The sequence below is a fragment of the Misgurnus anguillicaudatus genome, chromosome 21 (genome assembly GCF_027580225.2).
Source record: "Misgurnus anguillicaudatus chromosome 21, ASM2758022v2, whole genome shotgun sequence".
NCBI classification, from domain to species: domain Eukaryota; kingdom Metazoa; phylum Chordata; class Actinopteri; order Cypriniformes; family Cobitidae; genus Misgurnus; species Misgurnus anguillicaudatus.
In genome coordinates, this window is record NC_073357.2 from 13,001,173 (window position 1) to 13,015,305 (window position 14,133).

General features: G+C 40.0%; 1 long non-coding RNA gene across 1 annotated transcript; it reads left to right on the top strand.

Moving 5' to 3' along the window:
- Positions 1-535: 535 nt before the first annotated feature.
- Positions 536-13,600, top strand: LOC141353231 (uncharacterized). The gene is made up of 3 exons (XR_012360245.1): positions 536-1,072; positions 1,162-1,421; positions 13,101-13,600. It is a non-coding gene; the product is annotated as an uncharacterized lncRNA (long non-coding RNA).
- Positions 13,601-14,133: the final 533 nt, after the last annotated feature.

Consider the following 14,133-nt stretch of genomic DNA (forward strand, 5'->3'; position numbering starts at 1 on the left):
TCCGGTAAAGTGCATAATTCCCAAAATAACCATCTGCACACTAAAGCTTTTTACTGTGACTTTTTGCGCAATTTGGAAAAATATATTTAGCATACTTATTTGATCAAACGTGCCTATTTTATTTTCTCCTAAACACTGCCATGGTTAATAATTACTAATGTTCTTGTAACTTGTAAATAATTTTAAATTATTGTTTTTTACTTTAAACTTATAATTATATATTATATAATTATATTATGCTAGATTTAGCAGAAAGCACTATACACATTTATATATAGTGTGCGTGTGTGTCTGTGTGTGTGTAATTTAAATTGCTTAAGAAAAATACAGTAGTATCGGATCGGCAGGTATCGGAATCGACCAATACTCAGAATTCAGGTATCGGAATCGGATCGGAGATGGAAAAAGTGGTATCGGTGCATCCCTATACAAAAATAGCTTTAACTGGGTTTACAAATTCAGCCTCATAAAAAGTTCACAATAACCTTTCATTAATAGCTCGCGCACTACAAGGGCTAATAAAAGGGCATGTTCTTGGCCATTGTAACAACCGGGCAATAACAGCATGGATCAGTGTTTTTATTATCGACCTGTATTGCTTTTTCTTGCAGTGAATGAATGCGCAATGATCTCAGATAATTAAATCCTGCCATACTAATCATCAACAGCAGAGGTGTTCATAGAACTGAATAAGCAAGATCATAATTAGCCAGATCTGAACATCTCGGATGTCTCATTTGATCTCTGATGTATTAAGCGACGTACAAAGAACGGACCCCTGATATAAAAAAATTGGAAAACTAATAACCAGTTTTTCACTTTTAATGTAGAACAGACCCAAAAAAACATTTAAAAGATTATTTATTCTTTATTAATTATTTTGTGTATACTTTTATTAATCACCTCAGTGATTTGGAAGCGGTGGCCCTAGGCCCAGGCAAGATCCCAGGTCCCCACTGGAGGAGGGTGATGCCTCTGCAGGGCCCGTCTACTCCCCACTGGAGGAGGGGGATGCCTCTGCTGGGCCAGTCTTTGCCCATTTGAGGAAAGTGAGCTCGTCACTCCAGCTCCGGTAAAGTGGATAATGTTTCACCATTAGAAATGTGGGCTTCTTTATATTTGCTCTTGTACCAGATGTTTATTGGTTTAATTTTGTAACAGGACACCAGGTGTGATGCCAGAGGGATTCCTGGATGGGAGGCAGTTGATGCCTTGGCAGGTTACCTGGTTGGGCTTAACCGAACTATAACAGCACTCCCCAATGCTGAAGTGGCAGAGATTTTGAGGTTATACTCACATCTAAGTGTCTTTGACCAGACCCCCACCAGATACACCCTCAAGAGCAAAAAAAAATTGACAAGACCTTGGAGGGCTTCAAGAAAGCGCAGTGGCTCTGCTCCAGGCCAGCAAGCAGCTGAGAGGTATCTACATCTCATATAACTGTATTCTTTAGTATTCATATCAATATTTAAAGAGTTTGGTTCCAAAACGCAATACATCCATTTTGACTAATTTCGGTAAAAACATGTTTTCTATACCAAGAAAGTGACAAGATGAAAACCACTATTTTCTGTTACAAACTTTCACATAGCATATTTAGGTTATAATAACATTAAAAATTCAAATCCATAATTTGATTTTCAAAGATTTATTATAAAAACTGATGCCATGTTATATTCATTTAGTTGACTAGTGGTATACACTGATTAAAATAAACACTAATGGCATTAATAAAAAAACTTATGTTGTCATATTAAGAACACTGTCATTGCTGCTGTTATACTTGGGATGTCATCGCTTTTTTGGTCCTGCTAGATTTTTGTTGACTTTGAGTAAAATAATGGAAAGTGTAAGAATTTATAGTCAGCCTTGACAAAGATTCCACTTCAATTTAGCTGTTGAATAAAGCTTATCCCTCCAAAAGGCTTGATAATCATAAATGGTAATCTCAGTTCAAGCAATACAATAATATAACCTGAAGTAATATATTCTTAGTAGGATGGGAGCAAATGTAAGACTTCTTGAACCAACACAGGTCAAAGAGGGCTCGTGATAGAAAGACATCCATCTAAACATTATCTGATCACTTGGTTGAGCACACAGTTGGATACTACATGACCCATTTAGGCACAGTGGGAGATATTGAGGTCATTTGTAGTATTAGTCTTAATTTACATTTAAAGGGATACTTCATTAGCATTAGGGGTGGAAAAACAGGTTTGAAACTATAAAGTGTTAAGACTGACTTTGCTCAGGGTTCAATCTGACTCCGCTGAACCCAAAGTACAACGTGCTTTGTCACTGCTACCACAATAAACTACTTTCATCAAGATTTTCTACGTCATCTTCATTTTTTCTTACACTGGCGAGCCAAACAGCGAGGGATTTCAAAAAAAAAGCGGGGAAAGGTAAGAAAGACTGACTTTTCTTCTTTAATGCTGTTTTTTTGTTTTAGGGAACCCCCTTGTTTAAAAAAATCTAGAAAAGAAAATTGTAAGGAGAGGAAGGAATTTAGTTTGTTTAATTTAGCAGGAGGAGTTCTTAAGCCTATTTTATACAATTCTGTTTGAGATTCTAACGAAACTGAATTAACCCGACGTAGTGTGGTGGCAGAGTTGTATTGGAATTTTTGTTTCTAACGTAATTGAAGTGTTTAAGTTTGTGTGTTTCTAAAGTAACTGAAACGTGGTGTTGTGTTGTTATAATTTCTGTTAAGATTCTAAAGTAACTGAATCAACCCGACGTAGTGTGGTGGCAGAATTATAACAAAAGAGTTTCTAAAGTAACTGAAACTTCTTGTAGTGAGAGCCCGATGCACAGTGGCTCTGTAAAGTTTAAAACTAAAAACCCGAAGCAGTGTGGTTTTGCTCGACGTACTGTAGCAGAGTTTTAAACGTGATATATAGTGTTGTAAGCCCGAAGTATACTGTGGCTAGATAGTTTTAAAATATAACACAGAAGCACCGATGTACTGTGACAGTGTTATATTTTATTCTATTTGTGAGTGTTGGCGTAGCAGAGGTTTAGGCCCGAAGAAGTGTTGCCTCCAAAGTAGTAAGACTTTCAAGTTAAAAGAAACTTGGTTTGGAATTGTTATAATTTCTGTTAAGATTCTAAAGTAATTGAATTAACCCAATGTAGTGTGGTTCCAGAATTATAACAAAAGAGTTCCTAAAGTAACTGAAATTGTTGTGTAGAGAGCCCAATGCACTGTGGCTCTGTGAAGTTTAAAACAAAAACCTGAACCAGTTTGGGTTTGCTCGAGGTATTGCAGCAGTGTTTTAAACTTGATAACTGTTGTTACCCCTGAAGTGCTATACAGCTAGGTAGACTGTTGTAAAATATAATACAGTGTGGTGTGTCCGACGTATTGTGACAGTGTTATATTTTAAACTGTTTGTGAGCATTTGTGTAGATGAACTTAAGGCCTGACGGACTGTGGCCATGTCTGAAGCAGGAACTTTCAGGTTCAGAGGCCTGACATATTATGTTGTTAATTAATAAGTGTCCAACGTACAGGAACTATGAACAAACAGACTAATGAATATCTTAAAGCAACTAGATAACGTGTAGTAATAGTTAGAGTAAGTTGTAAATACCTATTGAATTATTGCACATAATTCAGTAAGATGTTTGAAATGGAAAAGCTGATTGTTAAACACAGGGATTATTTGATGGAATAGAAGACGTTGTTGATAAGCCATATGAATGGGCTATCTCTAAGTTTGAAACTTATCCTAAAATGCCTAAAAATGAAAAAGGAAAGGTTGCCAATGTGCTTCAAGCGGTTTTTGCATCGTACAATGTAATTAGGAAGAGAGTAGATGAGTTAAAAGCTGAAAATGAGCGACTCAGTGTTGAGGTAATTTCTACAAAAAATTACCAGGCCATTGAAACTATTTGGAAAGAAGAAAAGGTCAAGATGCAGAATGAGAATGCACTGCTTAGAACTAACAAAGACATGCTCAAATCATCTGTGGAAATTTTGGCCAACAGTTTGGAGGAAGCACAGACAGCCTGTCAGTGTATGATAATGAATGGCACAACTGAGAAAAATGCTAGTAAGACATTGTTAGATGTTACAGTGTGTAGTCCAGTTTCGGAGATGCCAGATTTGCAGGAAGAAAGTGCTAAGGGTTGGGAAAGAGATTCTCAGTCATTTAGAAGTCAGTACTCTGACTCTACAGTTAGATTTCCAATGGCACCAGTTCATGTGACTACAACGATGCGTGCTAGTGAAGGAAGGGAAGAGCCAATGACCTCTACCATGGTCAGAGCATTTAATCCATCTGAACTAGAAATTGTGATCAAGAACATTGGGAAATTTGACCCTGCCAAGCAGGATCCATTAGATTTTCTAAAGAATCTGGAACAATATGCAGATCTATATAATTTTACTGATGGTGATGCCTGTGTTGTGCTAAAAATGTGTCTGCCTGATACTTTGTCTGGAGCCTTAACTCAGAAAGTAAAGAACAGAACAGCAAATAAGTCAGAGAGGAAACAGGCACTTCTTGAAGTTTTGGGTATGATATCAGTTGATTGGGATAAAATATCTCTCTTGCAGATGAGGAAAGGAGAGCACCCAGCAGCGTTTTCAGAACGATTACTGGAGACATTTAAAACGTTCAGTGGCAATCCTGATATTACTAAGAATGATGTCACTTTCAAGTCTGCCTTGATTAACAAATGTGATCCACTCATCCATTCTGCTGTGTCAATGTTTGTGACACCTTTCTCAGAATATGATGACATTATTGCTAAAATGACACAGTTTTACAACAATAATGCTAATAGTCAAATGAAAGGTATCAATTCTAGAAATCCAGTTGCTGCTTTTGGCAGAACAGAATATTCTAGATTAACTGATGGCTTCCATCATAGACAAAGGAGATTTGCAGGAATAAATTCAGGTGTTATTCTTTGCTATGCATTTGGAAACCCCGGTCACATTGCTAGGCATTGTCAAGACAAAGAGAGATATCGAAACTTTGTCTGTCATGCATGTGGAAAAGATGGTCACATTGCTAGGCATTGTTCAGAGAAAAGATGGAAAGATCAGGAAGTTGTTTGCTTTAGATGTGGAAAGACAGGACACAAGGCAAGACAGTGTCACTTTTCACATAAAAGACAGATGGGCGTTTTCGTGATTTGCTTAAGAAAATAGACAATTTAGAAACCCAGTTAGCACTGTTGAATGGAAAGAAGGAAGAAACCTTGCCAGACACATCACCGTGTGAACAACATGACTGAACTAGAGAATTGTTTTATGATAGTAGCACATTTTAGAAAAAAAAAGTTTACTATCAAAAGGGGGGTGATTCTTGAAGATTCATGAAAAATGTTTTAATGCCAATAATTTAAAAAATATATATATTTTTAAAACATTACTGATGTTTGATGTTCTGTGATTAAACATGTGACTTTGATGTTTTGAATGTGAAAAGTTCTTGTGGGGGAAAAGGGGGGCAACCTCTTCTATTCTTCTTGTTTCAGGTGTAAGCATGGAGATGTCTAAAATGTGTAACCTTAGGGAGAAAGACGATTTGGACCAGAAGGCCAACAGGACAAGTGATGCCAGGGTACTTCCTCAAGAAAGAGGAACCAGGACGTCTCTAGAGTTACTACTGGAATAGGAAATCCAGACATTTCCAAACCTGCTAATACCCAGAACGACAGGTCTAAAAGATCCTGTGACATACGAATCGGAACAATGCCTATGAAAGCTTCATCTAAGGAGCTGTTTTCAAAATTGAAAAGATTGGACAATCGATAGGAGAAGCACAAATAAATCAAACTATTTCTAGAGAGTATGGACAGCAGTCTTTCTACCAAGGTGGAAAACCATATTATGAAGACTCACTACACATGACACTAGAATGAATGTATGCTATGCTTTAAACAATTTTCCAGGAGCAAGGAAATTTTGAGTTTGAGAAAATTCTAAAGGTGGACAACCTTGATACATTACAGGAACATACTCTTAAAAGAAATGAAGAAGAATGACATCAAAAGAATGGCAGGGAATAAACACAGACTGTTGTGACAAAACCCCATTTGTTTTCATGTGCGAGTGTGACATGGTGGAAAAACAACTATTGTGTGAAGCACCAGAAACGGACTTTGAGGCTTGTAAAGTTAAACTCACTCATATGCAGAATCATTTCTCAAGGATAATAGTCACAGATGAGAGAAATTGTGTTACTACACCTTGTATATGTGAATGTGCCTGACAAATACTATCCTATTTTAAGAAAATATTCCAGAATTGATTTTTAATTGCCAGTATTAGACAATGTGTTAATGTCATTGATCTTAATAAGAAAGATAGGGTAATGGGGAATTAGCTATTACATATTCAGATTTACTTTGGGATGTAACCTTCAAAACAGTGTGTATATCTTACTCATTGTTTGTCAATGTATTATGCTATGCTGTATGTGTTCTCTATTAAGACGCCAGATTGCAGATACATCAATGATCACCTTAGGACGTTCCCGTTGGCTGTGATGGTTCTTGAATATTTCTCTCCCAAACCCAAAAAAATTTGTTTGTTTCATATTGCCAAATTTTAGGAGAGACCTTATGATAATCTTGCCTAATGGGATGGAGCGATAACCAGTGTGCATGAGGTGATGACCCCATGACGGGTAAGATTCTCCAGTGGCCAGATGGGGGACAACCTAAGCCAGGGTATTGCCGCCACTGGGCACCTGCCCTAATATTAATGGGAGGTGTAATCTTTATGAATGGAGTGGATGTGATGCTTCTCTGCCAAGAGCATCAAATGGGGGACTGTAAGAATTTATAGTCAGCCTTGACAAAGATTCCACTTCAATTTAGCTGTTGAATAAAGCTCATCCCTCCAAAAGGCTTGATAATCATAAATGGTAATCTCAGTTCAAGCAATACAATAATATAACCTGAAGTAATATATTCTTAGTAGGATGGGAGCAAATGTAAGACTTCTTGAACCAACACAGGTCAAAAGAGGGCTTGTGATAGAAAGACATCCATCTAAACATTATCTGATCACTTGGTTGAGCACACAGTTGGATACTACATGACCCATTTAGGCACAGTGGGAGATATTGAGGTCATTTGTAGTATTAGTCTAAATTTACATTTAAAGGGATACTTCATTAGCATTAGGGGTGGGAAAACAGGTTTGAAACTATAAAGTGTTAAGACTGACTTTGCTCAGGGTTCAATCTGACTCCACTGAACCCAAAGTACGACGTGCTTTGTCACTGCTACAACAATAAACTACTTTCATCAAGATTTTCTACGTCCTCTTCATTTTTTCTTACAAAAGTTTTTCATAAGATCCCCTGGAGTTAATGTGTTAGCATGTGTGACGGGTGTCAGAAGACCAAAGTGACAGATTACCGTTCCCATGCAAAAAGTGTATGATTTCTCTTTTACTCTGCGTTATCACGAATTTACTGGAATCCACTCGAACCCCTCACTCTCTACACAATGGTCTTACTTGTCAATAAATACACGGCAAGCAATTGTCAGTTGATGAAAATCTTCTTTACTATAATACCGCAGCCTGTAATATTAAACAACATTCACGCTTTTAGTGGTGTCATCATTTACTGCTGGCATATGTGACCCACAGCCAGCAGTACCCATATCAACTGCTGTGTTGCACAATTTCCAAAAGTATACATCACAACATACAATTACATTTTACAAAAGGAACATAAATATAATAACAACCAACAACATACAGAATGAAACATACCTGTAATATTAAACAAAAATCACCCTTTTAGTGGTGTCATCATTTACTGCAGACATATGTGACCTAGATAAAATGTGTAGTAGCATTAACATTAGCCACAGCTCCACTCAGAGCCGGCGCCAGACCATAACTAACAGGGGGGCACTCGGCTTCCAACGGGGGGCACGCAATAGCAACAATAACTTGCAAAAACAAGACATTAAAACAACAAATACAGCAAGCACACACTCATACAACTAGTACAGACTGTCAGCTCATTTCCCGTATAAAGTGCAAAAGACCACAAACTATGCGCAAAACTATTGAACTTCGACTGCGGCGTGAGCGCAAGCTGAGCTCCGCTGCGCTCGCGCTTGGCTCGACGCTACAACAAACCGCCCTCGCGCGGCGCAAGCCATTGAAATGAATGGGTTTCATAGCGCAGCGCAAACCGCGTCCTAGCTTTAAAAAAGCCGTTTTACCATAATCACGTCGTAATGCTGTTAACGGTCTTTAGCCACACTTCACATTTAAGCTTACGTAATTTAAAACAACGCTAACTTACCTTTAAAATAGCTGTGAAGACGGTGTGTAAGAACATTAAACTTCCTTAAAACAGTGTCCTGTAGATTTGTAAATTCCACCTCGAGCTCTAATCTCTGAGTTTGAGCCAGTCTGTGTTTGCATGAAGATGAAGCAGGCGGTGCGGTGCTGGTTCGTTCTAAATGTTCTAATATTCATATTTTACACAATCCATAAAATGCTGCGAAAAAACACGTTGCTAGTATCAAGTCACAAATATGCTAAAGACGTAAGAAGGGTGAGATGCGGCAATACATCCAATCAGAGAAACTGGTCTATTTTAATTAAAGAAAACATATATCAACTATATTTTCCTCATTTAATTACATTACAAGTCATGAAACATTTAATGTTTAATTTATTTTAATTATTCTTGATATATATTAAAGTAATAAAAAACTTTGTAGGGGGGCACAACAACCTGTTCGGGGGGGCACTGCCCGCGAATGCCCCCCCCCCCCTTGACGCCGGCCCTGGCTCCACTAAAGTTCACAAAACACCAAATAGCCATTTAAATACTCAAATTATTACCCATCACTACTTTACAAACATAAAATACTTAACCCTTGTGCATCCTTGAGGACATTTTTGTCTTTTTCAGTTTTGTTTTTTTAATAACTTTGCCTGCGTTAATGCTAACTGCATAAAATTTGTTACATGTGTGCATTTTTTTGAATTTTTATATTTCACCTTCATTTCCTTTAAAAAATCTATTTTCTACTAGGTACACAAAATACTTTCTCTCAGGACCTTTTGGACAAAAATGTCCCCATTAAAACTGCTATTTTTAATCCCGGTGCCATTCAACTATAAAATGATGCAATCTTTGTTAAAAGGCTTTCATTCTGTTGGCAAGGCTTCAAAATAAAAATTTGTACTATTTTTTACCAGATTGTGCCATTGGTAATTATCACGTTGTGGTGACCAATTGTCCCCACAAAGATAGGAATACCAGTATTTTTGTGACCTTTTGGGGACATTTTGAGGTCCCCATGAGAAAACAAGCTTATAAACCAAACAGAATGATGTTTCTTGAAAATGAGAAGTAGTAGAAGGGTTTCTGTGATGGTTGGGGTTAGAGAATGGGGTAGGTAAGGGGAATAGAATATACTGTTTGTATGGTATAAAATGCATTACATCTCTGAAATATTCCCACAAAACATGGAAACCAGAATGTGCGTGTGTGTGTGCGCGTGTGTGAAAAGTTTGAATGAAAAAAATATATTGTATTGGAAATCACAGGACTACAACTGCTGCAAAGGAGGTGTCGTTTTTTTTTTCATGAAAAACAACAGTGGCATTGTGTAAACCAACCAGCATTTGAAGGGTTAAAATTCTGAAAATTAATGAATGTTTGGTCATTGTGATTAAAGCCGATCCTGGTTAAAAAATGGCATCAGTGAAAGTGGAAAAAAAATATTAATCTACAATATTTTTATGACACTTTTTTGACATGGACATTTATGGACCTGAGAGGTAACTTTTTTTTAATCGGATACTGCATAAAAATATGAATGCATAAAAATGTATGTTGTTGTTAATCATTGACATATCCAAGGCTGTAATACTCAAAGAAGAAACATCTGCTTAGCATTTAGTAAATTGAAAATAATTAAAAATTTTCTTTTTATCATAAAAAAACAGCAGTGGCATTGTATAAACAAACCAGCATTTAAAGGGTTAAAATTCTGAAAATTAATGAATGTTTGGTCATTGTGATTAGAGCTGATGTTGGTTAAAAAAATGGCATCAGTGAAAGTGGAAAAAAATATTAATCTATAATATTTTTATGATACTTTTTAGACATGGACATTTTTGTCCCCTGTGAACCTATGTGTAACTTTTTTTAATTGATGCACAAGGGTTAAAGACTAATCTTATTTTACATTGAATCCGCATCTATATCTTTTATCAAATTGCACCGAGGCAAATGCAGACTCACCCACAGCCAGCAGTACCCATATCAACTGCTGTGTTGCATCATTTCCTGTCTTAAAATTTTTTCTCTTCTGCAGTTCTCATACCAATCACTAGAGGGCCAGTACAACATGGAACTAACTGTTGAATTCATAAGAATTCACAATAAAACTGTATTAAAACTATGCAAAATTCTCCATTACACATGACAGAACCTTCATGCTGTCGTGTGAGAACAGCTGTCGTTTTCCCGTCGTCCGAGAGGCTTATGTTTCTTCCCCGTCTCAGAAAACCACCACAAGTTTATCAATGCCATCAAAAGTATTTTTTTGTTTGTTGATCACGAAGTAAAAGTAGATGAGGAAAACTAGGATTATGTGTGTATTCAATGCACCGCCATTGTTTCTTTACACTACGTGGAATGGTGCGCTGTGATTTGTTGAGCGGATTTATTGCATTTTGCAGAAAAGGAGGACTGGTGTTTATCGCGTTTTGAGAAAAAGATGACAGAATAACACGGCGGTTACTGAATTGTGCGTAAAATTAAGAATTTACTTTTTAATACTGACCTAATACAATACTGATTTTGGCAGTGTAACGGGGTGTGCCTGAAGAAAGCAAAGGAGAGATGAATCCATGTGCAAAAGGTTTAGTGTAGTAAATCCCAAAAAGGGCCAGCAAACATATCCAATAGGGCAATCCACAATCGTTATCCAAAAACATGCAAATGGTCAGGGCAGGCAGAGACCTCTTGGCTAAAGCGGGGCAGTCCAGAGGCCAAAGGAGGTCCTGGGTCGTGTGGCCAGGATGGTCCAGGGTCGTGGAGCAAGCGTGATCCTGGGTCATGGGGCAGGCGTGGGCCTGGGTCATGGGGCAAGCTTGGACCTGGGTCATGGGGCAGGCTTAGACCTGGGTCATGGGGCAGGCTTGGAACAGGATCATGGGCCAGACGTGGAACAGGATCATGGGCCAGACGTGGAACAGAATCAAGGTGTAAACAGGGAACTGGGTCATGAGGCAGACGTGGAACTTGGTCATGGGGCAGGAATAGGCCAGGGTCGTGAGGCAGGCATGGATCAGAGTACACCTCTGCCTCCACCTCGGTGTCCCCTGCCTCCTTCCTGTGTCCGGGTACTACCCCCCCCCCAAAAATAACTTGGGGAAGCTTCCGCTGACCAGGGTGGCGATAGTCTTGATGGTGAACCAGATGAATCAGGTGAACCAGACAACTCGGATGAATCAGGTGAACCAGATGAATCAGGCGACTCAGGTGAACCCGGCGAATCAGGCGACTCAGGTGAACCCGGCAAATCAGGTGACTCAGGGGAACCCGGCGAACCAGGCGACTCAGGTGAACCCGGTGAATCAGGCGACTCAGGTGAACCCGGCGAATCAGGCGACTCAGGTGAACCCGGCGACTCAGGTCAACCCAGCGAATCAGGTCAACCCGGCGAGTCAGGGGATTCAGGCGGTTCAAGTAAGCCAGGAGATTCAGGCGGTTCAGGTAAACCAGGGGATTCAAGCGATTCAGGTAAGCCGGGGGATTCAGGTGGTTCAGGTAAGCCAGGGGATTCAGGGTCTTGATGAACACAAGGAACAAAAGAGCAGAAGGCAGACCACACACACCACAGGGCCATGGCAAATTCAGGAAGTACAATGTTAATGAGACATACCTCGGAAGCAGTTGGTTCAAACGTTATGGCCATCTTGTGTATTGGCTCAGGTGCAGGTCTGATGGCAGGTACAGGGTTAACAACAGCCCTCATTAATGCAGGTGTGGTGGTGACAATGGCTCTTTGAATCACAGGTGCAGGAATGGTGGTAGCCCTATCAAAAACTGGTGCAGGTGATATGACAGCCATCTTAGGTGCAGAGACAGGCATAGTGGTGGCCATTTTAGAAACAGACATGGTGGCGGCCATTTTAGAAACAGGCATGGTGGCGGCCATTTTAGGGACAGGCATGAGCAAAACAGGCATGACATGGCTTGTCGTATTGTGGATAGTCTCTGGTTTGCTATCCACAACACCCACAGTGACGGGAGAGCCACACAACAACAAAGCAAATCAATATAATGTTCCAGGGACCAGATTGACATATCACGTGGCATATACAGGGGTAAATGTTCATCCAGAGCATTACAAAAATGTTCTTCAGCATGTCATCATCAAAGTGTACCTGAAAGCTTACATCCAGAAAGTCCTTTACATATTCCTTGATGGGTCGATTGTTCTGGCGTAGTCCAAGCAGGGCAAATACTGGATTCATGGTGCCGGTGGGAAATTTACAAACATCCGCTGGATTCCGGGTAGGCTAATTATTCTGTAACAGGGTGTGCTTGAAGAAAGCGAAGGAGAGATGAATCCATGTGCAAAAGGTTTATTGTAGTAAATCCCAAAAAGGGCCAGCAAACATATCCAATAGGGCAATCCACAATTGTTATCCAAAAACATGCAAATGGTCAGGGCAGGCAGAGAAGAATCACAAAATCCAAAAAACAGGCACGGGTCAAAAACAGGAACAGATACAGAAACAAGGCACAGGTAAACAAGTAACAGATAAACTAACAGGCTGGACATACAAATGTAATAATCAGCAATGATATGGTGTACAAGAAGTGGTTATATACAAAACAGACAGGAAGTGTGAAGCGTGACATGGCAAGATGAATATCAAAATAAAAGCCGGAACAGAACAGGATATCAAAATAAAAGTCCTAAAAACAAAAAACACACAGAACACAAGAAAACACAGAACAAAACCTTACAGGCAGTAATTTATTTATTTTTTGGAACCAAATTCTTCACAGTTATGTCAATATGTTAACATGCATATATAATGAGCACTATGTGATCTGGTCATCTATTTGCAGATTGTTCATGGTCCATGGTCAGGCTGCTCACAGACTGACAAGAACAGAATTTCTGAATGTGTTGCTCTCAAGCTGTACAAAGGGTACAAGCAACCCAGAAATAAGCCAAAGGACAATAAAGGGAGGAGATTTGCCATATCCCAGTCCATTGTCATGACTTACTCCCACATCAAGCAGCTAGTTGAGGACTGTCACGACTGGGATGCAGGAGTGAGGAAGTTAGGACGCAAGTGCAGAGTTCACAATGAAATAAATAACATTTATTAACAGAACAAGAAACGAAACACGAGAATATAACAACGGGCTGGTAACACAGGAACATCCAATACAAGAAACAGGAACAGACATGAAAGTAGCGACAATCATCCGGCAAGTGCACATACAACAGGCAGTGGTATATATACAAACAGACTAACGATACACAGGTGTGATGAGGCAGGTAATTAATTAACAAGAGTCCAGGTGACGACAATCGGAACAGACACAAAACATGACACGGATCACCGTGACATAACCCCTCCCTCTACGAGTGGCTACCAGACACTCACATAAACACAAAACAAAAACAAAGTCTAGTAGCGAGAGTCCAAGGGAGGGGTGGAGGGCTTGGGGACCCTGGCGAAGCCGGCAGCCGCCGGGATGAGACCAACAGAACGGTTGGCCGGACTGCGCCAGGAGAACCGGAGCGATCGCTCCGAGAACCGAGGCAGACGAATTACCCCCCTCCTGGGAATCGTCGACGATCAGATGCCCCCGGAAATATTCTCCCATCCCCTCGCGGAAACGGAGACCCTCGCTCGGTAGCCACCCCGGGGAAATGATCGGGCGTGGTCCGTTCAGGATCCCCCTGCGAGCAGGATGGTGGTCCTCCGAGGGACCGTCGACGACGACTCAACCGTTGGGGGACCGCCTGGGCCGATCCTCCTCCCGCAGGAGCGAGCGATCGCTCACGGTGGTCCCCAAGAGACATCGGGGCTGATGGGGAATGAACCCCGATGTCACTACTCCCCCTCGACGAAACTCCTGGGGAGCC